Raw genomic sequence first — 6,022 nt, forward strand, 5'->3', positions numbered from 1 at the left:
AGCAATGTTAGCTGCTGAACTTGCCATCTCTGCAGTGTTTGTGCTTTTTTTCGGGATTATTTCATACAATTTAATACTTGGGTACAAAGCCCACGTCTTTGGATTCCGTCGTTATCGTTCGAGAGAACAACCAGCGCTGTATTTCAGTTGTTTTCCTCTGTGAACATGCACTAATGGATGTCTTGACAATTTCGTTGCTTTTTGGGGTTTTCAAATTTAAAACGTCAATAAATGCTCGTTCGTTCTGCTCTCACGGAACAGATGGATTATAATATGCTTATGTAAATTACCGTCAGATGAAATCATGCAGGCGTCGGCGCTTTCTCCGTCCGTGCAATAAATGCACATGAATGAGCGCGGATTTTCTAGCGCATTTACTTGCACTTCAAAGGTAATATATCTATGGTTTAACCCATTTGAGAGACGGCCAAAATCAGAATTTAAAATGGACTGAATAAGCTCTCTACGAACTTGAGCGATGCCGCGCTGACGGACCATGAAAGAGTGACGGACATGTATGCACATAAATCACTGTCACACACAAACACTCTCGAAGTAATACACAGTCTAACTTGTAGCCACGTCTTTTAACTATTATAATATTTCGAAGGGCAAAAATAGGAATGTTTAATTGGTTTTACATCATCAGCTAACTCGATCACGTCGAGCTAGGTGATTTCAGATAGCCAGGCTCCTCAGCTCCACTCACGCCCCGCCTGTTTGCCTATTTTCTGTTATCCGGGAGTGACGCAAGGCCAAGATGGCGACGGCCGGCTCCGCCCACTTTAGGCTTCAAAAATGCTCTTCAGAAACCTACGGGTGACGTCACGGACACTACGTCCATATTTTTTTACAGTCTATGGTTTTTGCCCACCCTCAAAAGTGACAATTTTAACATGCTATATAAAAATATCTGTGAGGAATTTTGAGCTAAAACGTCACTTACACACTCTGGGGACATCAGAGATTTATTTTACATCTTGTGAAAAAGCCATTATACCACACCTTTAAGCTGTTTTCCTCATGGGGACCAAAAAATGGTTCTAGAGGGAAAAGGATTTCCGATACTGTCATCTTTGTAGGGACATTTTGTTGAAACTAAATATAAAAAGGTGTATAAAATATAAAAGTGAAACTCCTCCGAATGCAAATCTGTGTGTGGGCACGAGTAGCCAGTTGTGTAACTCTTATTTTTATTAAAATTATTCTTATTCTTGCGGTACCATGTCTTGAATAACTGCACTAATGACTAGAAAGATAATAGTTAATGTGATATAATAGTGTTGTCCAGTTATGTCCTCTTTAGTGTCTGTTTAGCACCAAAAACACTCATATTTCAGAGTCCTTTCCTGATTTCTTCTCCACTCTGTTCCATCATTACACCAGTAGATGGCGATGAGTGAGTGAGTGAGTCAATATATCACTGACAACCGAGGATGGACAAATAAACCATCATAAATACATGCATAAATAGCGTTTAACAAATGTAAACAAAATGTCAACAGTGTGAAAGATGTGCCATTTTTCTGCCTGTGATATTGTTTTCATTTAATTTGTATCTATTTTTTCTATTATTGTTTGTCACTGTTTTGTATTTGTTATTGTTGCATAATAATAAATCCATATTAATAATAAAAAAATACATCCAAATTAATAAAGGATCCCAAAAAAAGTCCAAACGAAAAAGCCCATTTATGATTTTCTTTAACGTTTATTACAAATATACATGCAACATTTCAATTCAAGAGATACAACTGTTATTTTCCTGTTTACTACAGGGATGCTGCTTTAAAACAATCTGTATAGTATCAAGCGCTATATAAATTAAGGTGATTTGACTATAACAAGAACATTCCCACCTAGCAAAAAGTCGTCTTTTAGACGTTGAATAGACGTAAATCTTCAACGTCTAATTACGGTCCACTGAAGGTTGAAAATGAAAATTGAAAGGACATCAAATTTGTCCGACTTTTCAACACTGAAAACAGGTCAATCTTCAACGTTTACTTGATGCCTATTGACAATTGTCAATTCTCAAGTCCCAACACATTAACATGCCAAATAACATTTTAGATTAACATATGAATGAAACAAAGCTTTAAAGAGAGAACAGCTTTATTATACTTAAAACAGCACATTTTAAATAAAATATAGAGCAATAAAACACAGATTTCACATTCCAAGAGTCAACACAAAACACAACTCAGAAAATGTACACTACAAATGTTCACACTTTGCAGCTCTCCCGGGAGCATGTTTAAGTGTCTCAGCCATAGCAGCCCTGATTTCAACTTCTGTGGCAGTTTTACTCCACTTCATTACTGCAGCTGCAAAAGAAAATATATCAGATGGTGCATGAATAAACAACGTCTTATATCATTAACGCTCCCACTACACATTGTATTTACATTAAATCAATTAACAGTTGCATGGATTTGCATACCTTCCCAAAAGAAATACAATTGGTAAGCTAAATTATATATATATATATATATATATATAAACATGAAAAAAGCAGTTACCTTTTACCACAGGGTAAAAAATGGTATCCTGGAAGGCTTTTGTCGCCCCTTCATGTTGAAAGAAGCCATTAGGCTGTTGGTGAAAAGCCTGAGAATACAAGCACAAAATCACAGGGTGAGGTCCACGCCTACATTCTACAAATATTCCTCCTTTATGCTTGCATTATTCCTAATGAATCATCTCTTTCCGCATTTTTGATTTTCTATGTGCTAAGAGGAGGGCAAACAGAGCAGGCAATGAGTAAAAATGTAACTGCATAATTACATTCTGTATTCTGAGCATGTGACAGCTGTTTAATACCTGTCCATCACTTTACGGACGCAGTTTTTATCGTTCCTCCCGCCCACCATTGAGAGCTGGGACACCTGTACATGACACATGAAAAGACACTCAATACATTATGAATAAACCCATGGTGTTGGTAATATACTGATTGTTGCCAGATCGAGCTTAAATGGGAACTGGTCATGTTGACTCATCCATACATGTTGAGTCCATGCAAAATATTATGGGACAGTAGTACACCTCTAATACTAAGGCATGAAAATACGCCTTCAAAAAATTCGAGCACTGTGGGGCTGTTTACACCTGGCCACTTCATGCGTTTTCTCAGATCGGATAGCTATCTGATTTATCAAAACGATTCCATTTACACCTGGTCATATAAATGTGTTTTTGCGAAACGGATTTAAATCCGATCTTCAATTCCCGCGCTATATGCAGATTTAACGGACTGCACGTCACCAAAAGCAACAGATATGAGCTGCATTTTATTGATCATCAGCTAAAATTTGAAAATCAAAGACCGCAATAAGAGAGAGCGGCAACAGCCCTGGTAAGATCATTTTGTTTCTTTACTTTTAATGATGATGATTGTGTGTTAAGCGTCTGCGACTTACTTTCACTTTGATTTGCGATAGTTTGCACGTTGGCTTAATGAATAGATGCTCAGCTGCTCATCTGCGGTGATGCGAGTTCCAGTAGCGTCGTCATACCTGGCTATAACATGACATAAAGCCTATAACACGCTCTCACACGTTTATTTTTTTAGCATTTTGGGGAGGAGTACAATATACATATGTGGTTTCAAAAACCAGATGCATTTACACTTGTCTAGTTTCGTCTGGAATGTGGCCCAGACCACCTCCTGAAGTGGTTTGAGCGATCGGATTCAAATCCGTCTCGAATGCGTTTCTGAGGGCATTTACACCTGGTCTTTTCACGATCGGATAGCTATCCGATCTGAGAAAACGCATGAAGTGGCCAGGTGTAAACAGCCCCTGTGTGTCCCTCAATTACACATTCTATAAAGCTGTGCATGTTAACAGATGCACTAGAAAAGAATATTTTTGTCCAATATAGATCATTTAGACTTTTTGGAGAGTTGGGGGGTCTAGTCTAATTGACATAGTTTAGTCCAATTTCTGTATAAATCTTACCCTTTGTTCCCAGAGGTTGCGGTCCTTGAGATGTGCCTCTTCTTGAGCAAACTCTTCTAAGGTTTTTAGCCTAGCAACATGGACAGCAGAATTCAGGGGCTCATAGTGCCTCCCGACTCTTTATCTCATCTAGAATTTCAACTAGCTTTCCAAGCACTGACTTCTGGTATTCTGTGGAAGAAAATACATTCATTTATTTTTGTCAAGTATTTTATAAATCTTACTTTATGATTATTAAAGAATGATACAATAATAAATATTGACCATGGACGTACTGGCTTGAGACATGGGGAATAAGCCTCTCTCGGACTGTGATGGCCTTCGAACTCCACGCTGAGGTGTGAGAGAACACCTAGATCCTGAAGAAAAATAACACACAAAAAAAGCGTTGAAGCTCATTGAAATCGTTTTTAAAGACCGCTGCTCCTGCAATAATGTCAATAATTGAGTGAATGATGAAGAATGCAACTGATCGTGGACATGAAAACATTTACTAGCCAATGGCGATTCTATTGCCAAGGTGTAAGTAGAGGGTTGTAAAAAAATGTTTACTGACTTACTGGCTGACTCTGGACTAAATGCTTCTGATGATTCAGACCTTGTGGGTGAACGGTGAAGCGTTGGACGAGAACATCCAGAAACTGAAAAAGGAACAGGAAGGTTGAAAGACTTTGTTTTGAGCTCAGACTTAAAAATACTTTATATTCCATTTGCATTGTGAGCAAGTAAAGTAGAATAAATAAAAACATGAAATTACTGTTTGAAGTTGCAGGACTCTCTGGTTGTCTAATGGCGGTGTTAGCCAGTTCTGGGGGTGCAGGTAACTGGAGCAGCACTGCATTTTGTCCTGTGGTTGTTAGAAGAAATACCAAAACCAGAGGCATCAGCAACTTAAATGACAGAAAAACTCATATTGCCAACCATTCCCTGAAGTTTGATGACTGAATTATACCACTGGACCAGCCCAGCCATTTTACTCACCCCTATGTGAGAGCTTAATCTTTGGCGAAGGAACTGTATCCTCTTGACAAGAACATGCACACTGAAATTAATCACAGTAAGATAACGATGAATACTAATGAACACAAATTTGAAAATCTCACTACAAATAATCCAGAATTGAAGACAAAAGATTATAATCCTACTCTGCCTGTTAAACTTCCTCACACCTGAAACTGATCGAGTGAATCTCCTCAACTTCTCCAATCTAGTGTAGATCACGATCAAACCATTGATGTTGTAACATCTGCTCTAAGCTGGGGCGTTTAGTTGGATCCCGGGCTAGACACTGGCTAATCAGATCCCTGCAGTCTGAACACATTTTAATAAGGAAAGAGCTGGTTAGTCATGACCATGTGACCTGGCATTTTCGCTATACGTTGAGCTATATATAAAAATTCTGACACACTTCAACCTTTAACTTTCTGTACAAATGGTTTGCTTTATGTGTGTGTTTATCAATGTTATCATCATTATTCACTCACATCTGGATAAGTTGCGGTTCTGAAATGTAACTTTGGCTTGTGTGATTTCCGTTCTATTAAGAAAAGGAAGACATGCGTTCGACAACTCGTACAGCAACACTCCTAGAGCCCAGACATTTGCTGGGACGGCGTGGAATCGAGGTTCTGTAAAGACTTCAGGTGGGCAGTAATGCAGAACTCCTGTAAGAAAGACGTTTGCACATCGTTGAGCTTTTTTTTTTAAAGCATCGTCAAATAATTAGTAAGTCACTACCTTCAGGTTTCCTCACCCCTGTATAAGTTGCTCTCGTAGCCATCACTACTAAACAGCTGACCGCAGCCAAAGTCTATCAGCTTGAGGTCTAGCGTGTCTTTCTTCAACAGGAAATTCTGCGCATGAATGTCATTATGGAAAACACCACGATGGATGCAGTGTTGCACTGCCCGCACAGCCTGTATCATGACGACCCGTGAGAACCAGTCACTCCAAGGTTGACGAGTGATTGAGTCCAGCAAGCTCTCGCAGGGTTCGGGATACTCCATAACCAGAGTGAATCCTCTAGGATCTTCAAACCACTCGTACAGTTGTATGACGAG

The sequence above is a fragment of the Scardinius erythrophthalmus genome (assembly GCF_964197995.2).
Source record: "Scardinius erythrophthalmus genome assembly, chromosome: 6".
Taxonomy (NCBI): Eukaryota; Metazoa; Chordata; class Actinopteri; order Cypriniformes; family Leuciscidae; genus Scardinius; species Scardinius erythrophthalmus.